Source organism: Dendrobates tinctorius, unplaced genomic scaffold (assembly GCF_039654945.1).
Source record: "Dendrobates tinctorius isolate UK_male_01 unplaced genomic scaffold, ASM3965494v1 ptg000091l, whole genome shotgun sequence".
Lineage (NCBI taxonomy): Eukaryota > Metazoa > Chordata > Amphibia > Anura > Dendrobatidae > Dendrobates > Dendrobates tinctorius.
Genome location: NW_027361759.1, coordinates 598,313 through 622,987, shown reverse-complemented (window position 1 = coordinate 622,987; position 24,675 = coordinate 598,313). Strand labels below are relative to the sequence as shown.

Genomic DNA, 24,675 nt, shown 5'->3' with positions numbered 1-24,675 from the left:
TTTTGTCAGAAGGTCGTTAAAGTCGGTTACTTCCTACCTCTTTTAATTTTTCTTTCCTAACTTTTGGATTTACAACCCTAGCGTGCTCTGATGGTTCTTAGGTGCTACTGAGCAATTAGCGGTCATTTAACCTCTTAAATGCTGCTTTCAATTATGACTACGGCATCTAAATGGTTAATAGAGTACGGGGGCTTCTGCGTTAACCCCATTGGCACTCTGAGATCTTGATCGTGTGGTCTTGATTAGGGATGAGCGAGTATACTCGTTAGGATTCGGTACTCGTTGAGTAATGCCATTCTCTCGGTACTCAAATCCTGGCGAGTATTTCACTACTCGCCTCGCAATATTCGGCACAGTCCAGCACAGTCCCCGCACAGCCCAGCACAGTCCCGCACAGCCCTGTACAGTCCCACACAGCCCTGCACAGTCCCACACAGCCCGGCACAGTCCCGCACAGCCCTGCACAGTCCTGCACAGCCCTGCACAGTCCCCGCACAGCCCAGCACAGTCCCGCACAGCCCAGCACAATCCCGCACAGCCCCACACAGCCCAGCACAGTCCTCACACAGTTCCCGCACAGCCCAGCACAGTCCTGCACAGCCCAGCACAGTCCCGCACAGCCCAGCACAGTCCTCGCACAGTTCCCGCTCAGCCCAGCACAGTCCCGCACAGCCCTGCACAGTCCCTGCACAGTATTGAAAAACAATTCAAAACCTTCATAACTATTAAATGTGGTCGGGAACTAGTCAAATAACCATCATGATTCCCCCACCCGATAATAGGGACAAATTAAATAATAGTGGAGTACTCCAAATATCATGTAATTCAAGAAAAATGTTAGAGTAACCATAAATCACAATAGGATGTAGAGAAAATGTAAATCTTTATTAATACAAATTAAAAACAGTATCACACATATGTAAACACATAATAAAGGTAGATATAAAAGGAATAATCCCAGTGTAGCGCAGAATAAAACCCCCTACATGTAAAGTGGCAGCGGGCAAAAGAGCCATATACTGCCAATATGTAGCATAAACTGGACAACAAGGCATGCTGTGCTTAATATCCAAGGACAATATCTATATATGTCTAAGACATCCAGGTATAATATAAAGCATAGAGCCCAAAGTATTATGAATAATTCTAGCTCAAAAAGATACTAAATCAATCAATTCTGGGATCATACCCAGTATCTATAATGCTCATGCCACTTACCCATAAGGGATATAAAATGCAGGGAGGGTACCGCGCTCAACCCCGACGCGCGTTTCGCCTCGGCTTTCTCAAGGGGAGGTGCCTATCTATCCTCAAAACACCCATATATAAACGCCGCGCTCCAGGTGTTACTCATCAGAGTCAGCGCATGCGCAGTGTGGCCACATGGTGACCGCGCGATGATTCACCGCCATCAGAGAGCAGCGCGCGTGTGTGGTAATACCACTAGACGTCATAAACACGCGCGCAGCCCAAAGTATGATGGCCGGAGCATCGCGACCAGTGACAGACACACCGCGCATGCGCACAGGATAATAATCCCAGTGGAGCGCACAGGGGGTTTTATTCTGCGCTACACTGGGATTATTCCTTTTATATCTACCTTTATTATGTGTTTACATATGTGTGATACTGTTTTTAATTTGTATTAATAAAGATTTACATTTTCTCTACATCCTATTGTGGTTTATGGTTACTCTAACTTTTTTCTTGAATTACAGTCCCTGCACAGCCCAGCACAGTCCCACACAGGCCAGCACAGTCCCCACACAGCCCAGCACAGTCCCGCACAGCTCGGCACAGTCCCCGCACAGTATCTGCACAGCCCAGCACAGTCCCGCACAGCCCTGCACAGTCCCCGCACAGCTCAGCACAGTCCCGCACAGCCCAGCACAGTCCCGCACAGCCCTGCACATTCCCGCACAGCCCAGCACAGTCCCGCACAGCCCTGCACAGTCCAGCACGGTCCTCGCACAGTCCCGCACAGCCATGCACAGTCCCCCCACAGCCCTGCAAAGTCCCGCACAGCCCAGCACAGTCCTCGCACAGTCCCCGCACAGCCCAGCACAGTCCTGCACAGCCCTGCACTGTCCCTGCACAGGCCAGCACAGTCCCCACACAGGCCAGCACAGTCTCCGCTCAACCCAGCAGAGTCCCGCACAGCCCAGCATAGTCCCGCACAGCCCAGCACAGTCCCCACACAGTGCCTGCACAGCCCTGCACAGTCCCCGCACAGGCCAGCACAGTCTGTTGTGAGTTCATTTTCCCCTTCATTACTGAGGCCCGAGGAACTCCCTCTTCTGGTAAAGAAAGGTAGTGAGCCTGATTATCAAACACCTGAGGCTGATGATGATGACTGGCTGAGTGGAGTTACTGACTGGATATAAGGCTGCCGACGCCCTTCTGCCCTGCGGGTGATTTCTCTGTGGGATCCTTGGAGACCAGTCTGAATTCCTGCTCCTCTAAAGCTAAGTTTGCTGCTCGGCCTTTTGCTTTGTGCTTTGACTTTGTTTTGCTTTGTTTTTCTGGATTTCTGCCATTCCCTGCTGGGGTGTGCTGAATTCATTTAGCTCTGTCTTCTGAAAATACCTGAGTGCTGATTTAGTTTTTGAAGCCTAGCTGCTTCAGGGCCTTTTTCATATCAGCTTGTTGGCTTATGTCTTTGATAGGGTTTTGGCAGATTGCAGACAGCAGCCTTCCTGTCCTTTCCTATCTAGGTAGTTTTGGGCCCCGTCTTTGCTCAGTCTATCTTTCTGTCTGTGTTAGTATTTTCATCTTGCTTCACCGTCATTATATGTTGGGGGCTGCCTATTGCTTTGGGGTCTGCTCTGGGGCAGTTTAGATTTCCCCTTTCTTTCTTTAGGCCTATGTAATTCTCCGGCTGTGATCGAGGGGTCTAGGGCACCGTAGGAACCCCCCACGGCTACTGCTAGTTGTGTTGATAGGTTCAGGGGTCTGCAATCTGAGAGTTGCCAACTTTTCTGGTTTTCTGGACTTAGCTTGTATTTCTGCTTTTGCCTCCTACGGTGACTCATTCATAACAGAATCACCCGCCATACCGCAGATTCTAGGGTACTCAATAGCAGGAAAGAATTGTAAAAAAAAAAAAAGTGTGTATATTTTTTCCTCTATATCTCTGAGGCCGTAGGGGGAATTTTTTTTCTCTCAATGGAGATAAAGCAATTGTCTGATCGTGTGGAGCAGCTCGCTGAATTTCCGCCTACCTTGCTCATTCACATGCTGCTGAACCAAAGATTCCTACACCTGATGTATTTTTTGGGGATCGGTCTAAATTTTTGAATTTCAAAAATAATTGTAAATTATTTTTTGCCTTGAAGCCTAACTCGTCAGGGAGCTCCGTGCAGCAGGTTAAGATTGTCATCTCTTTGCTGCGTGGCGATCCCCAGGATTGGGCGTTTTCTTTGAAACCAGATGATCCTATTCTGACTAATGTGAACGCATTCTTTCAAGCTTTGGGGTTGTTGTATGACGAACCTAATGCCATTGATCAGGCTGAAAAGACCCTGCTGGCATTGAGCCAGGGTCGTGATTCTGCAGAATTGTACTGTCAAAAATTCTGAAAGTGGGCAGTACTTACTACCTGGAATGATAATGCCTTAGCTGCTCTCTTTCGGAAGGGGTTGTCAGAAGCCGTAAAAGATACTATGGTGGGATTTCCTGTTCCCTCTGGTCTTGACGATTCTATGTCATTAGCCATTCAGGTTGATCGGCGTTTGCGCGAACGCAAAGCTGCACGAGAGGTGTTGCCACCTGTTGAACAAATGTCTGAACCTATGCAATGTGATAGAGTTTTTTCCAGAGAGCAGCGTCAGGAGTTCAGAAGGCGTAATAAGTTGTGTTTTTTCTGTGGAGATGCCTCGCATATTATTTCTGTCTGTCCTAAACGAGAGAAACACTTTGCACACACGTTTTCTGTTGGGCGTGTTCAACCTAAGTTTCTTCTGGCTATTACTCTGATCTGCTCCCTGTCCACATCTTCCGCCAAGGCTTTTGTGGATTCGGGAGCAGCCCTAAACCTAATGGACTTAGATTTTGCTAAACGTTGTGGATTTCCGATGACACCTCTGCAGACGCCTATCCCTTTGAGGGGGATTGATGCTACTCCTTTGGCTAAAAATAAACCCCAGTTTTGGACCCAGGTGGTAATGCGGGTCGCCCCAGACCATCAAGAAAATTGCAGATTTTTGGTGTTGCATAATCTGCATGATACTATTGTTCTGGGGTTTCCCTGGTTACAGATTAATAATCCAGTTTTGGATTGGAAATCTGTGTCTGTGGTGAGTTGGGGTTGTCGGTGTGCCTTTAGTGAGGCTCCGGTGTTTTCCACCTCTCCTCAGTCGCATGATGTTCCTAATTATTTGGCGGACTTTTATGATGTATTTAGTGAGAATGAGTCTGCGTCTGCCTCCTCATAGGAGTTATGACTGTGCAATTGAACTGAGCCCGGGGTGTAAATTTCCCAAGGGTCGGCTCTTCAATTTATCTGTACCCGAGCACGAGGCTATGCGATCCTATATTAAGGAGGCGTTGGAGAAGGGTCATATTAGACCATCCTCGTCACCCTTAGGTGCCGTTTTTTTTTTTGTAGCCAAAAAGGATGGATCATTAAGACCTTGTATTGATTATCGTGCCCTCAACAAAATTACTGTTAAATATCAGTATCCGTTACCCTTGATTTCTGATCTATTCTCCAGAGTTAAAGGTGCTTGCTGGTTTACCAAGCTTGACCTCAGGGGGGCGTATAATCTTATTCGCATTAAGCATGGGGATGAATGGGGTCTGCAATCTGATAGTTGCCAACTTCTCTGGTTTTCTGGACTTAGCTTGTATTTCTGCTTTTGCCTCCTACGGTGACTCATTCATAACAACAGTCCCCGCACAGGCCAGCACAGTCCCCGCACAGCCCTGCACAGTCCGGTACAGTCCGACACAGTCCCCGCACAGGACCTGCACAGCCAGAACAGTTCCACACAGGCCAGCACAGTCCCACACAGCCCGGCACAGTCTTCACACAGTCCCTGCCCAGCCCAGCACACACAGCCGACCACTCTGTCCCCCAGTGCTGCCGCCGCACTCTGTACCTGGTGCTGCCGGATGCTGCTACCCGCTCTGTTCCCCGGTGCTACCAGGTGCTGCCGCCGTGCTCTGTCCCTCGGTGCTGCCAGGTGCTGCTGCCGCTGCACTCTGTCCCTCAGTGTGGCCGAGTGCTGCCACCACACTCTGTGCCCCAGTGCAGCCGGGTGCTGCTGCCGCTGCGCTCTGTCCCCTGGTGCTTGCCGCCGCGCTCTGTCTCGTGCTGCGTGGGGGGCTATGCCATTCCATCCATGCTTGCAATGCCCTGTGCTGTGGATTTCTTCTGGGAAAATGGCCGCCACGCAAGCGTACATGGAGATCTCGGCACTGAAATCTCGGGAGATGAGATTTGGGGGAAAAAAGTGCATCTTACAAAGCGAAAAATATGGTAACTTTTTCATTCCAGTCATGCCATTTTGAAGTAATTCCTGAAAACCAACTGAAGGGTTAATGAACTACCTGAAAGCAATATTGAATGTGTTGAGGGGTGTGGTTTTTAAAATGGTATCAATTTTGGTGGTTTTCCAATATATAGGACCCTCAAAGTGACTTCAAATCTGTATAGGTCCCTAAAAAAATAAGTTTTGTAAATTTCTTTGAAAAAATGAAAAATTACTGCTACATTTTTAAACCTTCTAAAATGCTAACAAAATAAAACAACATATTACAAATGGCGCTGAGGTACAGTAGACATGAGGGAAATCTAATTTCTTAATGTTTTTGCTTGGCATGACTATCTCGGTTAAAGGGATAATTCAAAGTTTGAAAATTGCAATTTTATTAAAAAATTGACAAATTTCTGATGTTTTTATAAATAAAGGCAAAACATATCAACCCAAATTTACCATTATCATAAAGTATGATGTGCCACGAAAAAACAATCTTGAAATCAATGGGATATGTTGAAGCATTCTAGAGTTATTACTACATTAAGTGGTCAGATTTTTTTTTATAAAATGGCCTAGTCACTAAGGGGTTAATCTGGGATGCTTTATGGGACTAGTAGAATATTTTAAAAAATCTATCTATCTATCTACATACTGTGTGTATATATACAGGTGCAAATTAGAATATCATCAAAAAGTTTATTTATTTCAGTTCTTCAATGCAAAAAGTGAAACTCACATAGCGTCATTACAAATGGAGTGATCTATTTCAAATGTTTATTTCTGTTAATATTGATGATTATGGCTTACAGCCAATGAAAACCCAAAAGTCATTATCTCAGTAAATTAGAATAATTAACAAAAAACACCTACAAAGGCTTCCTAAGAATTTACAAAGGTCCCTTAGTCTGTTTCAGTAGGCGCCACAATCATGGGGAAGACTGTTGACTTGACAGATGTCCAGAAGGCAGTCATTGACACACTCCACAAGGAGTGTAAGCCACAAAAGGTCATTGCTAAAGAAGCTGGCTGTTTCCAGAGTGCTGTATCCAAGCATATTAATGGAAAGTTGAGTGGAATGAAAAGTGTGGTAGAAAAATGTGAACAAGGAACCAGGATAACCACAGCTTTGAAAAGATTGCTAAGAAAAGGCCATTCAAAAATTTGGGGGAGATTCAAAAGGAGTGGACTGTTGCTGGAGTCATTGCTTAAAGAGCCACCACACACAGACGTATCCAGGACATGGGCTACAATTGTCGCATTCCTTGTGTCAAGCCACTCATGACCAATAGACAATGCCAGAAGCGTCTTACCTGGGCCAAGGAGAAAAAGAACTGGACTGTTGCTCAGTGGTCCAAGGTGGTGTTTTCAGATGAAAGTAAATTTTGCATTTCATTTAGAAATCAAGGGTCCCAGAGTCTCGAGGAAGAGTGGAGAGGCACACAATCCAAGCTGCTTGAGATGTAGTGTGAAGTTCCTCAAACAGTGATGGTTTGGGGAGTCCTGTCATCTGCTGATGTAGTTCCACTGTGTTTTATCAAGACCAAAGTCAGCACAGAGGACCTGGTCTAATGTATATTCATTTAGTAGTCAAACCAATATTTCATAAATGGAGGAGACTATTGCTAAATGAAAAAATATTTAACACATTTATATAAAATTGAATGTTGCACATTAACTGCTATAGGGGTTTATTGTGTTTTTTCTAGGGTTAGAGTCCCTTTATGATAAAAGTTTCACACCTTTTATTTCTATGTTAATGTTTTGCTATCCCCAAACTCAAGTAATTGTATGCAGGACCTGCTATGTGACCAAGACCTAAAACTATTATAATAAATACAGCGCTATTTGTTTTATACTAAGAGGGTAATATCTTATTCTGCATATTCCATTGCATTTGACTTCTAAAAGTCATTTCATTATTAGATAACACACGGTAGCTAATACTTATAATATATGGGATCTATAAATGTCTTTTTCATTATTTTTTTTTTAAAGAAGTACCTGCTCTGGGCCAAGTGAATATCTAAATTCTTTTATGCAGAGGGACGTTTGCTTGCCCATTTACCTGTCAAGGGTGTTTTATGTCAATGTGTTCAAATATTAGCAGTGAAAGGTTCATGGAATCACTGGAGGAGATTTATTCATTGTAATCTGCAGGCTGACTGCTTTGCTTATTTCTATGTTACAAGACAAGAACACATTTTTAACACTTCCATATTTTGCAATCTGTTCCCATAAAAAAATTATATGCAAGGCTTTCTTACAGTTACATAAGTTACATGAATTCTTTAAAATAAACAATTTTCGCTCTGCGTGTGCCAACTGAATCCTACGAGCAGACCTGAAAACCTACCACACTGTATATAAAGAAACATTTATTTTAACGGGAACTTGACAACTGATACATGCTGCCCAGTCCACGAGGAGTATGTATCAGACACTGACTGCATGATTTCAACCACATATGCTTAACTCTGAAACACTACGGTGCTTGAGGGAAAAATACCTTTTAATATGTGCACGGAATCGAACCACAGAGGAGACTAGTCAGATAGAGGAGACTAGTCAGATAGGCGAGTCCCTGGCGGATTCTCCCTGCCTGCTGCCCTGGGATGACTGATCTCTCTCTGCATGAATAGGGAGAGACCTATCACTCAAGGGGAGTGATCAGGGAGAATTTGCCGGGGACCCACTTGTCCAAATAGTCTCCAAGGCGGCTCAGTCCCAGGAGGCTTTGAACCTCCTAAATATTTTTTTCTGAAACACTGCAGAGTGTATCAGCTGTAATGTTCCTTTTTGCTACTACCAAATGCCTAAACAATTTAGACACTTTCTCACAAATTTAATACACAGTAAAGATGTTATCAGTGGAGGTCAAACCAATATATTGGTTTTCAAAATAAATAGACAAAATACATACATTTCAAAATGAACACAGACTGAAATTTATGGATTTTGACCATATTTTGCCAAATTAGTGAACACCTCTGCTTTTATTACTACAGTCTATTATAATTATTAATAATGTAAAGAGTAAAAGATCTACAGAATATTTTATATTATTATTATTCACATACATTATACTTGCTTGGTTATTCACAATTTAAAGGACTTTTTATAGTTATTACAGTTATTAAGTCATCGTCCTTCATTGATAGGATAGGAGATAATGCATTGATCTTTCCAAAGACATACTGATAGGTAATTTAGATTGTGAGCCCCATCGGGGACAGTGATGAAAATGTGTGTAAAGCACTGCGGAATATGTTAGCGCTATATAAAAATAAAGATTATTATTATTATTATTATTATTATTATCTTTGGAATTAGACCACTGGGACTCCTAGCAATTTAGAAACCGCAGATTTCAAGAGTCCAGTCTGATTGAAGAAGTGGTGTCTCCCAAAGATCACTAAGTTATCCCCTATGACTAGTAAGTTATGCCCCCGTCACACACAGTGAGATCGCTAGCGAGATCGCTAGCGAGATCGCTGCTGAGTCACAAGTTTTGTGATGCAACAAGGATCTCACCAGCGATATCGCTGTGTGTGACGGGGATCAGCGACCACCCCCCCGCCGGGTATCGCTGATCATGCTCGAATGCCCAGGACCTTTTTTTGATCGCTGGTCTCCCGCTGGCCAGCACGCATCACTGCGTGTGGCATGCAGGACACCAGTGATCAGCGAGCTGGACGCTGGTTTCCAAAGTAAACCGCGGGTAACTAAGGACGCACGTCACTTAGTTACCCGCTGTGTACCTTAGATACCAGCTCCCTGCACCAGCACGCTGGTATCTAAGCGACGTGCACCCTTAGTTACCTGCGTCGTCGCTGTCCTGATTGCTGCTGAGATCTGCCTGTTTGGCAGCTCACCAGCGATCATGTAGCGACACACCAGCGATCCTGACAAGGTCATATCGTTGTCGGGGTCGTTGGTGCGTCACTATGTGTGACAGGGCCCTTATGCTCTATCTCATTAGTAAGTTATCTAGAATTTTATCTAGTAAGCTACTCTTATCTTATCGATAAGGGAAAACTTAACTTTGTACACACAAATGTGTTCTATACTTCCATTGTTTTTTTCTCTGATCTAGAAGTAAAGACAATTTTTTGGCATCTAAGAGAAAAAATAATTGAGATTAATACAATATAAAATATTCAGAATAAATCTATTTAGCGACAATCATTAGTAATAGAGTACATAACTTGCAATATTACGTCATTTAAGAAATGCTTTCTAAAACATTAACTTCATTTACCATTGAAAACAGAATAAGTTTACAGAATTCCCTTCTATGTTGGCATTGATACTTTCTTTACATTAGAAGTAGTAAATGCTCCCTTGGAATATTTACCGTCCAAAAGTTCATTACAGAAGTCTTTGTAATGACCGTTAATATACAATATTTACACAGCCTTACTAAACTAAATAACCAATTTTTTTATTTTTCTGGGAACTGTATTCTACCTGTTCTATTTATTACTCTTGTTACTACATGGAAGGAGCTTTGTTAGAAAAGCATTTTCACGAAAGTTTTAATCCTCCTAATATATTGCATTCATCATATTATATTGCATTATTTACTTGCTATTGCTCATTTTGTCTTCCTAGCCAGTTAATTATCTTCCCTCCATGAGTCAGCCTTCTCTTCAATTCCAGATAAAGATGCTCTCTGCTCCCCCTGCCAAGGACTTTTGCAGTGATTTGTGACTCATGCATGGAAAATAGACTTACTGTTTGTACATAGAGTTAAGGTACTGTCACACTTAGCGATGTACCAGCAATCCCGACCAGCGATATGACGCGGTCAGGATCGCTGGTACATCGCTAAGTGGTCGCTAGTGAGCTGCCACACAGGCAGATCTCACCAGCGACATCACAGAGGTCGGGGGTCATTACTTACCGGTCAGACGCGGCGATCCTGACGTCCTCCCGCCCACGTCCACGCGTCGCTCGTTGGCACCACAGGATGCACAGCAGGAAGCTGACGACAAGAAACGGCTCAGGACATTCTCGCGCGATCAGCGATAACCAGTGGGGGAGCGGTCGGAGGTAAGTATCAGACATAGCGATATCGCTAGCAATATCGCTATAACGTCACAAAAACCAGTGACGTTATAGCGATTTTGCTAGCGATATCGCTTAGTGTGACAGTACCTTTAGAAGAATTCAGCTAATCAATTTTTAATCATGTGATTTCATAGACCTAATGGAAACAAGAAGAATTAACTGGGCAGAAGGGAAAAATGAGCAATTGTAAGTACACAGTGCTATAATGATTGCAATTTTTTAAGATAATAAAAATTTTGATGGGAGTGCTTCTTTAACCCCTTCACACCCGAGCTTAGTTTCACCTTCATGACCAAGCCAAATTTTACAATTCTGATACGTGTCACTTTATGAGGTAATAACTCTGGAAATCTTCAATGGATCCCACTAATTCTGAGAAGGTTTATTTGTGACATATTGTGCTTCATGATAGCGGTAAAATTTGTTTGATATGACTTGCATTTATTTGTGACAAAATCAGAAATTTGGTAAAAAAAATTAAAAAAATTGTGCAATTTTTAAACTTTAATTTTTTATGCACTTAAACCCGAGCATTATATCACACACAATAGTTAAAAAATAACATTTCCCACATATCTACTTTACAGTACAATACAGTACAGAACAATTTTTGAAACTTTTTTTTGTTAGGAAGCCAGAAGGGTTAAAAGTTGACCAGTGAATTTTCATTTTTCCAACAAAGTTTACAACTTTTTTTAGGGACCACATCCACATTTGAAGTGCCTTTGAGGACTCTATATGACAGAAAATACCCACAAACTAAGATAAATTGAAAACAGGAGGGCACCACTAAATAGAAATAGGGGATACACCTGTGATCAGTACGGACAACACTGTAGAATAAGTAGAAGAATGCTACTGATCACTAACACAGGGATCACCACAAAAGATTACAATTTTTATTGCAGAAAAAACACACCATGTACCCTACAAAATACCCAAAAACAAAATCATTCTAAAATCTGTACCCATCAAGGGTTTTTGTTTTTAATGTAGCTTTAGACCCAATTTTTATTTATTTCCACAAGGATAACAGGAGAGAATGGTCCCCAAAATTTGTTATGCAATATCTGTTGCGCTGAGATCCCATATGTTGGAGAAATCTACTGTCTAGTCGCATGGCATGGCTCTTAAGGGAAGGAACATGGTTTGACTTTTTGAATGGAAAATTGACTGGAATCAAGAGCCAACGTCATATTGTATTTGGTGAGCCTTTGATGTGCCTAAACAGTGGAAACCCACCACAAGTGACCCCATTTTGGAAACTAGATGCCTCAAGCAATTTATCTAGATATGTGGTGAGCACCTTCAACCTCTCAGGTGCTTCACAGTAATGTATAACATTCAGCTGTGAAAACAAAAAAAAATTAAATTTTTTTCACAAAAATTGACTTTTAGCCCCAAATTTTTATTTTCACAAGAGTAACAGGAGAAAATAGACCCCAAAGATTGTTGTTCAATATCTCCTTAGTACGCTGATACCCCATATGTGGGGGAAACCTGCTATTTAGGCGCATGGCAGAGCTCGGAAGGGAAGGAGCATCGTTTGACTTTTTGAACTCAAAATTGATTGGAATCGAGAGCGGATGCCAAGTCGTGTTTGAATAGCCTCTGATGTGCCTAAACAGTGGAAACCCAACACCAGTGCCTCCCTTTTGGGAAATTAGACCTCTTAAGGAACTTAGATGTATGTGAACACCTTGAACTCCCAGGTGCTTCACAGAAATATATAACGTTGAGCCATGAAAATAAAAAAAATCACATTTTTTCCACAAAAATTTTTTTTACTCCCAAATTTTTTATTTTCACAAGGGTAACAGAGGAGAATGGAACACAAAGTTTGTTATGAAACCTTCTGAGTATGCTGATACCCCATATGTGAGGAAATCTACTGTTTGGGCGCACAGCAGGTCTTGGAAATGAACGAGCACCGTTTGACTTTTTGAATGCAAGATTGGCTGGATTCAAAAGTGGATGCCATGTAGCGTTTGGAGAGCCTCTGATGTGCCTAAACAGTGGAAACACCCCATAAGTCATCCCATTTTGCAAACTAGACCCCCTAACAAATTTTTTTACCTTCACAAGATTACCAGGAGAAAATGGACCCCAAAATCCTAAATTTGTTAAGCAATGTCTCCTAAGTATGTTTTTACCCACATGTAGGGGAAAAACTACTGTTTAAGTGCAAAGCAGGACTTTGAAGGGAAGGAGTCATGTTTTGGAATGCAGACTTTGATGGAATGGTCTGTGGGCATCATGTTGCGTTTGGTGAGCCCATGATGTGCCTAAACAGTGGAAACCTCCCACAAGTAACATTTATTTTGGAAACTAGACCTTCTCAAGTAATTTTTCTTAATATGTGGCGAGCACCTTGAACCACCAGGTGCTTCACAGAAAATCATAACATTTAGTTTTGAAAATAAAAACAACACATTTTTTCCACAAAAATGTTCTTTTAGTCAAAATTTTTTTTTTATTTTCACAAGGGTAAGAAGAAAATGTACCCCAAAATGTGTTGTGCAATTTCTCTTGAGTATGCTGATATCCCATATGTGGGAGAAAACAACTATTTGGGCGCACAGCAGGGCTTGCAATGGTCATATCACATTCATAGAGCCCCTGATATGCTTAAACAGTGGAAAACCCTCACAAGTGACTCTATATTGGAATTGATCTATTGTTTCCTGGTAAGTGAATTTTATAATGTAGTGGCATACATGTGTAGTGTAGAGTGCATCAGGTTGGCACACATAGGTTGTGTATTGTACATCAGTTAACATATGCGAGTTGTGTGTATTGCATCAGGTTGGCTTACGTGATTAGTGTAGAGTGCATCAGGTTGGCATACGTCAGTTATATAGAGTGCATCAGGTTGGTATACATGAGTTGTGTGGTGTACATCAGGTTGGCATACATGAGTTGTGTAGAGTGCATCAGGTTAACATACGGGAGTTGTGTAGTGTAAGTCAGGTTGGCATACATAAGTTGTGTAATGTACAGTATATCAGATTGGCATACATGAGCTGTGTAGGTCAGAAATTAATTTAGTAGTCCATGAATGTGTGGTACAGTTTGAGGTATTCTTTTATACACAGGCGAGGTTTGCCGGGGCAGATGTCACATTGATATGTAGTGTCCTTGCGTATCCCCCTTCTGTAATGCACTCGGCACCCTTTTTACGACCTTACTTTCTTTGGAACTTGAGGGACCTCATCAGGGAAATGTTGGCCTGGGACAATACAAGCACCTTCAGTTCCGGAAGTACTGGTGCCAGCTCCTTCCTAATCTCTAAACATTAGGGCCTTGATTGCTATCTCTTGGAACTGAAGGTACGTACTAGTCTGGCCTGCACATTGTGATAGCACGTAAGCATTATACATTGCCATCTTTACATTGTAACACCAAGGGGTCAAACATATATACATGGTATTTAGCAAGTGCATCTACCATACATTTATTAAGGATTTAACTACCTATCACCAAAAACACATAACTAAACCAAAAAAAAGGTGAACACAAGGCCATAATAATGTATAAAAAATACAATTTTATTAAAGATCTAATAAAACCAATCGACAGGTATGTATGGAAGCGATGTAGGAAAACGTACATATAATGGTGGTACATAGGCACATACAAAGGGACGTACACATCCAGATCAATACATATCAACCATAAGTATAGTAATCACACAATTGTGATTTAGCCCACATGGGAAAAAACACTACAATAAATAGTATCAAAGGGAAAATGATGGACACATAGATGTACAGCCAGGGTATATACCACAATTGTTTCCCTTAGCTATATCCATAAAGATCCCACCCTGCTGATAGCCAGTGACCACATGTATTAATCACTACCCCAAAAGCACCATACAATGAAGGGGTTAAATTACCGGCAGGTCAAAGCAACAGCAGGGATTACGATGTGTACTGGATGAGCACGTCAGCCCCAACGCGCGTTTCGATCCTCCTTCATCATATATCTAAAAGATTGGCCCAGTTAGAGTCCAGGTGGATTTGGACATTGGGTACTGTCCATCCATCTGGATTAAATGAACACATCAGTTTTGCCCCATTCCTTTGATCACACTGCTCTGTTGCTGCGAGAACGTTCGCGTTTTGTGTGGTTCATATTTTAATATTTATTTTATTTTTTAGTAAATTATCATCGTGATGATGGCCTGTGTGTGCTGGATATGTATCGGAGTAGCGGTCTTTCTGATTATATACGAGGAACCATGTTTTATGATCAGTGTTGGAGCGCAGAAGCAGAAGAGATGGATACCCATATATATGTTTATTTTGTTTATTTTGTTGTTATATACTTGGATTTTTAAATCCCCCTTTTTTTCTTATATATGTGGTATTTATTTATATATTTGTTGTATATCTTCTACACTAGCCTCTATTTATGATACTCCAGGTTTACACCGTAGTCACCTTGATGTATTTTATTCAAATTGGTTGATTTTCGTGTGACTAGCTCTCCCGACCTGTACGCGCCTGTTTGTCATCACCCCCCTGCGCCTGCCTGCTTTCGGCGTCTCTATGCATTGGTGGTTCCTGTGGTTCCTCCTCCAGCATGACGCCGACGCGGGCTGGCGTCGTCGGTGTCTTGACAACGGAGCGCGTCACTTCCGGTTCGGGACCGCTACTTCCGGTCGCGCGATTAAACGCGCTTTGACCGGGCGATATAAAATGACAGGCGGTCATCATTGTAGTTATGCCCCCTGATGAAGGAGGATCGAAACGCGCGTCGGGGCTGACGTGCTCATCCAGTACACATCGTAATCCCTGCTGTTGCTTTGACCTGCCGGTAATTTAACCCCTTCATTGTATGGTGCTTTTGGGGTAGTGATTAATACATGTGGTCACTGGCTATCAGCAGGGTGGGATCTTTATGGATATAGCTAAGGGAAACAATTGTGGTATATACCCTGGCTGTACATCTATGTGTCCATCATTTTCCCTTTGATACTATTTATTGTAGTGTTTTTTCCCATGTGGGCTAAATCACAATTGTGTGATTACTATACTTATGGTTGATATGTATTGATCTGGATGTGTACGTCCCTTTGTATGTGCCTATGTACCACCATTATATGTACGTTTTCCTACATCGCTTCCATACATACCTGTCGATTGGTTTTATTAGATCTTTAATAAAATTGTATTTTTTATACATTATTATGGCCTTGTGTTCACCTTTTTTTTGGTTTAGTTACATCTTTACATTGTGCACAGCCAGTTTCTTGTACCACACGTTGGCTTTATCATGGCACTGTATGGCTGGAGGACTTTATCAGAGAGTTCAACTCCCCCCATGTTCTTGTTACACCCCAGTACACAGTCTGGTTCGGTGACCTGATCCGAGTATCTGCCCAATTAGAGGCTTCTCTGATTTTTGCAGACAGTATCGCATGCTGCGGTAGCTCATGCAGAGAGGAGCTTAAAGAGTGGGAGGTGGGTATAAAAGTTATCTACATTGAGGTGATAACTTTGATCCAGCAGTAGGTGCACCAAATCCTAAGCAATTTTGCCACTCACTCCCAGGACAGGGGGACATTCAGGGGGTTCAATCTGGGTGACCTTCCCTTCTTAAACTCTAAACCTGTGGGTGTATCCTGAGGTTCTCTCACACAGTTGGTAGAGCTTAATTTCATACTTGGTTCCCTTACTGAGCAAGTATTGCAGGAATTCGAGCCTCCCCTTGAAATGTAGTAGAGACTTTGGGGAACCTACACCTCAGCAAATTTTTTGCTGAAGTGATCAATGACCTGCCGAACTTTGAAAATTCAGCCAAAGTTTGGTCATTTTAGTGATTACATTGTTCATTATCACTGTAATGCAAACATTATTGGATTCCCTCAAATCATTTACGGGTCATAGCAGTGCGGAACAGTGGAGTATTGTATAAAATATCAACGCTCCAATATGGCCTAAGCGCTGGCTTCTTCACTAACACCATGTGAATGACAAGACCCCAAAACTTCATCATTTCTACTGCATCTACAGGGGCCCAGTTAGAAAATGATGAAGGGTGGTTTTGTGCCAAAACTTGCTGGACGTACAAATTTGTTTGGGCCACCAAGAGGTTTACAAAATCCTCAGAGAAAAAACTTTGAAAAAGTCTATTTATGTGAGGCCAGTGGTGTCAAATTGTATTCCTGATTGTGCTCCCAATCAGGAATCAGTGGCTCATAATCTTTGGGGGTGAGGTCCATACAGGGTTAGTAACTATGGGCACTAGTTCATTTACTGTCCTGGGGTCTCTGCGTGGTGGTTCAGTATCACTAAAGGAAGAGGATAAATGGATAAATAAAGGAAAGTTGAATCCTCTCACTCACTATCAGTGTCAGAGGAAGCCATATACCTACTCCGCTGAATACCGTAATAGGAACTAGCGAGACGTTTCTTTACCGTATGCGCTGTTTTATGGGTACCAAATTTTATTCAGGTGTGTGTGAGTGCTTGGTGCAAAAGTTTTCATTTAGAAAAGAAAAAAACAAGAAAAGAATTTAAAAACAAAAATATAAAAATAAAAACAATGTAAAAATTTGGTAAAATAAAATATAAACTTACTAAATGGATGTCTAAACCTGACTATAAAAATGAGGATGAATGAACTCATGGAGATCAACATCTAACACTGCAGAGACACCATCACATGTTTCTGAACGCAGTGATTCTAGAGCAATGCCCCCATCCCTTATGGGAAATATGTAAAAATATGCAAAAACACAAGCCGCGGAGACGCCATCACATGTTTCTCAACGCAAGCAATGACTAGCCAGGTCTTTCCCCAGGAAGGAACAACCACGGGAAGGGCGGTCTCCAATGAAGGAAACCACCTATGCCAAAACATGGTATCCATCCACAGACAACTGTTTCGGGGTATTGCCCCTCATCAGTGTGGAGTAGGAAACTGGCCAGTAGGAGCAATGGCTAGTAGAAGACTGTGAAAAATGAGGATGAATGAACTCATGGAGATCAACATCCAACACTGCGGAGACACCATCACATGTTTTTCAACGCAGTGATTCTAGAGCAATGCCCCCATCCCTTATGGGAAATATGTAAAAATATGCAAAACACAAGCCGCGGAGACACCATCACATGTTTCTCAACGCAAGCAATGATTAGCCAGGTCTTTACCCGGGAAGGAACAACCACGGAAAGGGTAGTCTACAATGAAGGAAACCACCTATGCTAAAACATGGTATCCATCCACAGACAACTGTTTCGGGGTATTGCCCCTCATCAGTGTGGAGTAGGAAACTGGCCAGTAGGAGCAATGGCTAGTAGAAGACTGTGAAAAATGAGGATGAATGAACTCATGCATTGAGAAACATGTGATGGTGTCTCCGCGGCTTGTGTTTTGCATATTTTTACATATTTCCCATAAGGGATGGGGGCATTGCTCTAGAATCACTGCGTTGAGAAACATGTGATGGTGTCTCCGCAGTGTTGGATGTAGATCTCCATGAGTTCATTCATCCTCATTTTTCACAGTCTTCTACTGGATAAACCTGACTATAGTCTGTAAAAAGTACTGTAGTAGTTGCTAATTACTACAGTAAATTTTTACTGTCTCTAATCTAGTCTTATTATCTAATCTAAATTTTTAAATTCTTTTTTCACACCAAAATAAAAACCACAACCGGAGGTTGATCAGTGATGTGTCGCTAATCAGCAAAACTCTATATTTATTTTTTTGCCTAGTGAACCCAGCATAACATTACAATATGGAGAAAATGAGTCAATTACCGTATGTTGCTAATGAAATATTGCTGCAGCCAAAGAATTTACTGTACAGCATATGACGACTTCTAAGAAAACTGACTCCCTACAGCATCTCACTAACAATCATGATCACATAAATACATTGACCCAAGATCACAGTGCTGCCATGGGCATGCCCTCTTCCCACAGGAAAGAGATGGCACTAGAATGTGCTAAGTGACCATGCACAACTAGCTATTCACATGATGTAAAAGAAAATGTGAGTCATCTGTTGTGCTACAACAGCTTTTTAGTGTATACAGACCAGCCTTCATTCCCCACATTCACTAATAAAGCAGACATACTTTCTTAGAGCACTCTTGGTAGCCACTACATTCTTCTTTCAATACCTGCCATTTTTAAAATTCTGTGGCCTATTGATTTAGTCATACCAGTTGGCCCATTCTCAGATCCTTAAGGTTGCCCATTTATTCTGCTATCAATACATCAAGAACTGACTGTTTACTTACAGCCTAATATAATCCCACTATGTGACAGGTGCCATTATAAAAAGATTTCTAAAATATTTCAATAGCTTTTTTTATCACTTCTCTTAACAGATATTAAAGGCGTTTTGCATTTTAAAATGTTTATGTGCATAGGTTTGCTTTAGGCAAAAATGATAAAATCAGTATTACTCACTTTCTGCAGATACTTTGATGTCTATCCATTGTTGCCCCTGACTGTGTTGAAAGTTTGCTTTGCTGAAAGATTGCAGTGGTGACATCCCTACCACAACCCACTTGACGACAGCAGCAAAACTGTTACCTGTCCTGGCTTCAGTGCCAGGCTTTGCTCCCTTCTCTGGTGGCTCATTCCCTCTGCACTAGTTTGTGCTGGCTTAATATAGTGATCAAGCAAGCACCTTTGATGACATCACGCAAAGCTTTTTAAGATGCCAGCTGAGTATTGAGTAAGCATAGTTCTCCATTACCACAAATTTGTCAGGAATTAACTTGACTTTCCACTTGGTTCAGCTTCAGCTAGTCAACCTCCCCATCTATGGAACCTCTCCTCCGGTCCATGGTGCTCACCCTGACCTATGACTTAGAAAATCCATTTCATCAGGTGAACGCCTAACAATGTTACTTTTGTTGGCTTGTTTTATAAGTTCTACTAATTGGCTGCAGTGGTTATTTGCTCTATGATTGTGGTGCACCAGTGAAACGCTTCAATAAAACTGAGATCAGTGACATTGAGGCGGTGCTGGAATAACTTTGATTTAACAAGTTATTTTTTCAATAGTACAAGCCTACGGACAGAAAACCCCTACAAATACATCTATTTCATAATGTATCAATCTAAAAAGGATAAAACAAATAGTGCCATGCTTAGAGGGTTCTTTCCAATGGCAGGTACTAAAAATATCAGCAGCACAATTTGAAAAAGTGGTGTACTTTATTCACCTTTATCAAATGAGTTTCATGATATGGGTTAAGGAAGTAAAATAAAATCAAAGTGCATTATATACAGGTGAAGAATAGACCTCATATTTTTCACACTGTAAGGGCAGCCATTTTTTTGCACCTCCTAGGTAGCTCTATTCTAATTTGGAGTACGGTGGAATTTGAACACTCTCATTGCGTAGGTTAAATGATTGTCTTGGTGAATGCATGGACACAAATTTCTCTCCCAGCATTTTCATGTCAACATGCAGCCTGTCGTGGTGCTGTATATCAGCTCTGCAGACATGTTGCATATGCTTCTCACAACACTTTAAAAGGCAAATTCTATGCTTCAATGACAATGTGTCAGATCTCTTTACTTGTTAAAATGGATGCCTGATAGAAAACCTTCTGGCTTTGGTTTCTTTTGTCGCTTTTGCGATGAACAAGCCACCATCAATAATTTCTTTCTATGAGGAAACTGGGAGTCTAAAGTATTTCTAGTTTTAGCTACAATGAAAACATTGAAATAATAATTTCACAAATGACTGCACAGTGACAAATACTGTAGAAGATGGAGAGCTCTGACTCAGCAAACTGCATCGGAGGTGTAAGGTATTTTTGCTGCTGAAAATAAACTTTACAGATTGTTACTAAACTCTGTTCAATAACTATAGGACAATACATGAAGCGTTAAAGGGCTTGTCCACTACTGGACAACCCCTTCTTAACAACTAAAGTACCCCATAAAAAATAAACCATACACATATACTCATCTCCTAGACCTATGATAGATGACATTGTCTCTAGTGCTGTTTGCTTTCTTTATCACAGCCAGAGCTCATCTCTGCAGACATTCATCTTTTCCAGTCTTCTGCAGCACATCCCCACATGATGCCCTTAAAAATAGCAGTGTCATTATAATGCTCCTGAATAAAAAAAATCTGCCCTATCTGAATAAATAATTGCCCTCACTATATTCTTTGCACAAAATATGACCCCCACACTGTCCCTCTTATGGTACATGCCCTTCACACAGCCCTCTCTTTTCCATACTAGGCACCCTCTTCCCACTGCCTCTCACACTGTATCCCACTCTATAGGCCCAGTCCCTGTACTGTGCCCCCTCATCACTCTTCCCCTCCTTGGCATACTGTCTCCTCATGGCAGTGCCCTGTACTTTCCCTCATGCTACTCCCCCACCCTACTAAGTTTTTATTCTGTGCTCACTCACATTTTTCTCCTCACACTATTGCCCTCAATTGTCACCTCTCTCTTCATACCGTCTCCTCTCATCTCCCTTGCTAACCATATTGTCTTCTCATATATTTACCCACTCACTCTCCATACTGCCTCCTCACACATCCCTGACTCACCTATCTAATCTTTATTTTTTATTTATCTTTATTTTTTTATATAGCGCTAACAAATTCTGCAGCGCTTTACAGTTTGCACACTTCACCACCACTGTCCCCGATGGGGCTCACAATCTAAATTCCCTATCAGTATGTTTTTGTAATGTCCTCGATGGGGCTCACAATCTAAATTCCCTATCAGTATGTTTTTGTAATGTGGGAGGAAACCGGAGTACCCGGAGGAAACCCACGCAAACACGGGGAGAACATACAAACTCCTTGCAGATGTTATCCTTGGTTGGATTCGAACCCAGGACTCCAGCGCTGCCAGGCTGCAGTGATAACCACTGAGCCACCGTGCTGCCCATCTATGTCTGTACCCATCAAATCACCCTCGCTCCCCATACTGTATGCACATACATTCTCACCCTCACTCCTCATACAGTGTCTGCACCATTCCCCAACATCATACAGTGTCTGCAACCATGACCCCCTCAAATTTCTCCTGCGTCCCCCTTCCCATATTGTGTCCGTACTCATCCCTTCCTCGGTCTCAAACTGTATTCTTAAATCCTATTTCTTCTGCCCCTAAACTGTGTCCTCACATCATATTTCATCTACCCCCACGCCACAAAATGTGCCCTTAAATCCTATTTTTTCTGCCCCACCAAACTGTGTCTTAACATCGTATTTCATCTGCCCCAACCCCCAATCTCTGTCCTCAAATCCTGTTTAATCTGGGCCCCAAAATTAACAAGTCTGCAGTGTATCCAGCTCCACTGGAGCACTTACCACCGTTCGCACTTCTGCAGTGTCAGCGAGTGATGTCAGCAGAATGGTCACATATCCTGATCACGCTGCTGACATTGCCCTGACGCAGCAGCCAGAGATTCAATTATACATGCCTCTGAAGGACACAAGTACAATTGAACACTAAAAGCTGGCAACCTACACCGTCTCTGAGCCAGCTGTCAGCTTGACAGCCAGCTCAGAGAACAGCTGACTCCTAATTATGGGGGTACCAAAATGTCGCAGCCAGGGAGACACTTCGGACCGTCGTGTCACATAGCCGGATGGTGATCCATTGCAGGCTGCTCCTGAACAAGATGCCCCAACTGCCCCTCCTGGATACTATGCCTCTCCATAAGCACATACACTCACTGGCCACTTTATTAGGTACACCATGCTAGTAACGGGTTGGACCCCCTTTTGCCTTCAGAACTGCCTCAATTCTTCGTGGCAGAGATTCAACAAGGTGCTGGAAGCATTCCTCAGAGATTTTGGACCATATTGACATGATGGCATCACACAGTTGGCGCAGATTTGTCGGCTGCACATCCCTGATGCGAATCTCCCGTTCCACCACATCCCAAAGATGCTCCATTGGATTGAGATCTGGTGACTGAGGAGGCCATTTGAGTACAGTGAACTCATTGTCATGTTCAAGAAACCAATCTGAGATGATTCGAGTTTTATGACATGGCGCATTATCCTGCTGAAAGTAGCCATCAGATGTTGGGTACATTGTGGTCATAAAGGGATGGACATGGTCAGCAACAATACTCAGGTAGGCTGTGGCGTTGCAACGATGCTCAATTGGTACCAAGGGGCCCAAAGAGTGCCAAGAAAAAATTCCCCACACCATGACACCACCACCACCAGCCTGAACCGTTGATACAAGGCAGGATGGATCCATGCTTTCATGTTGTTTACGCCAAATTCTGACCCTACCATCCGAATGTCGCAGCAGAAATCGAGACTCATCAGACCAGGCAACGTTTTTCCAATCTTCTACTGTCCAATTTCGATGAGCTTGTGCAAATTGTAGCCTCAGTTTCCTGTTCTTAGCTGAGAGGAGTGGTACCCGGTGTGGTCTTCTGCTGCTGTAGCCCATCTGCCTCAAAGTTCGACGCACTGTGCGTTCAGAGATGCTCTTCTGCCTACCTTGGTTGTAACGGGTGGCAATTTGAGTCACTGTTGCCTTTCTATCAGCTCGAACCAGTCTGCCCATTCTCCTCTGACCTCTGGCATCAACAAGGCATTTCCGGCCACAGAACTGCCGCTCACTGGATTTTTTTTCTTTTTCGGACCATTCTCTGTAAACCCTAGAGATGGTTGTGCGTGAAAATCCCAGTAGATCAGCAGTTTCTGAAATACTCAGACCAGCCCTTCTGGCACCAACAATCATGCCACGTTCAAAGGCACTCAAATCACCTTTCTTCCCCATACTGATGCTCGGTTTGAACTGCAGGAGATTGTCTTGACCATGTCTACATGCCTAAATGCACTGAGTTGCCGCCATGTGATTGGCTGATTAGAAATTAAGTCTTAACACACAGTTGGACAGGTGTACCTAATAAAGTGGCCAGTGAGTGTATGTTATATGTTTTATTTGGCAAACTAACTGTTCACAATTGGTGTCATAATGAATAATTGGAGCAGAACAGAATGCATCATCTCTCATTGACGTATAAAATTAATGGATTATTTAATTTCTCGTATGTCCTGTAAGGCTGCGCCTGCTGAGTGTGTTGGGGGGACACTCGCTTGGCATGGGATTAACATAGACATGCACGGTTTTGCACATAAAACAGTCTATATCGGTTTATTTCACACAGCATAAATCACATGGTAGGCCCTGTTGCACGTCACAGGCCTACCACCGTCCATCACATTTCAAGATATGGCTTTAACTTGCAGTCCCTAAACCCACTGGACCTCCCTGTCCAGTTACCAGGGCGACTGCATGCCAAACAGTTCCTTAACGTTCATGGAACAATACAAACACCAACAGTCTGTGGAGGTACCTTACAGGAGCTCCTGCTTCAGTTGCCGACTCCTTGTCAGTTCTCTTTCCCAGGGAAGCTGGCCTCCCTGGGTGCTATTCATGGATCCGATCTTATTGCCAGGATCTCCCAACACACTGGCCTCCAGGTCGAGGGCCTCACCATGTGCTCTTCAGTAAGTTAGCAACTTCCAACACACAGGCCTTCCAGGACCTTGCACTCTGACAACTCAGGTTCAATACACCTTGTGACCAGACCTTAGTCCCATTATATATCCCAAACCACCCCCATATGTGGGCGGTGTATGTGTGGCTAGCCAATCCCACCCAGCTCTCCGGCTATCCCTCTAAGTACCCCTTATAGGTAAATAACTCATGGACTACAAGTCCTAGCACAACATCATTTTTGGGCTTACAGTGCAGAGGACCTCTGCGATACATAACGGCCATTTACAATCATGCCGGTCACTGTTTCACCGCCCCAATCAAGGAAACGGCCACATGCATATCCTTAGTAGCACATTCAGCACCCCCTAGCTGTAACAGGAGTTACTGCATCACAGTCCTCATAAACTAAAATATAGCATTTGCGTAACCCTTTTATAGAACAAAAAAAGTATTCAGACAAAAATATGTATGTAATAGGGATTAGTCAGTCATATATACACTCACATTATACCAGTTTAGATGCATTTTAGATTATGTATAAAAGTATAAAACTTAGGTCTTCGAGACAATGGATACAAAAATTTAAACAATGAATAAGGTTTGAATTTAGAGACTCTAAAGCCCAAAGGAATGGTGGTTAAGGTA

The 24,675-nt window shown here is 42.6% G+C and overlaps 1 protein-coding gene across 3 annotated transcripts in view; it reads right to left on the bottom strand.

The window, feature by feature from the left end:
- FRMPD4 (FERM and PDZ domain containing 4) overlaps positions 1–24,675 on the bottom strand; it is an 808,734-nt gene that overhangs the window by 612,537 nt on the left and 171,522 nt on the right. The gene's annotated exons all lie outside the window — the stretch shown is intronic.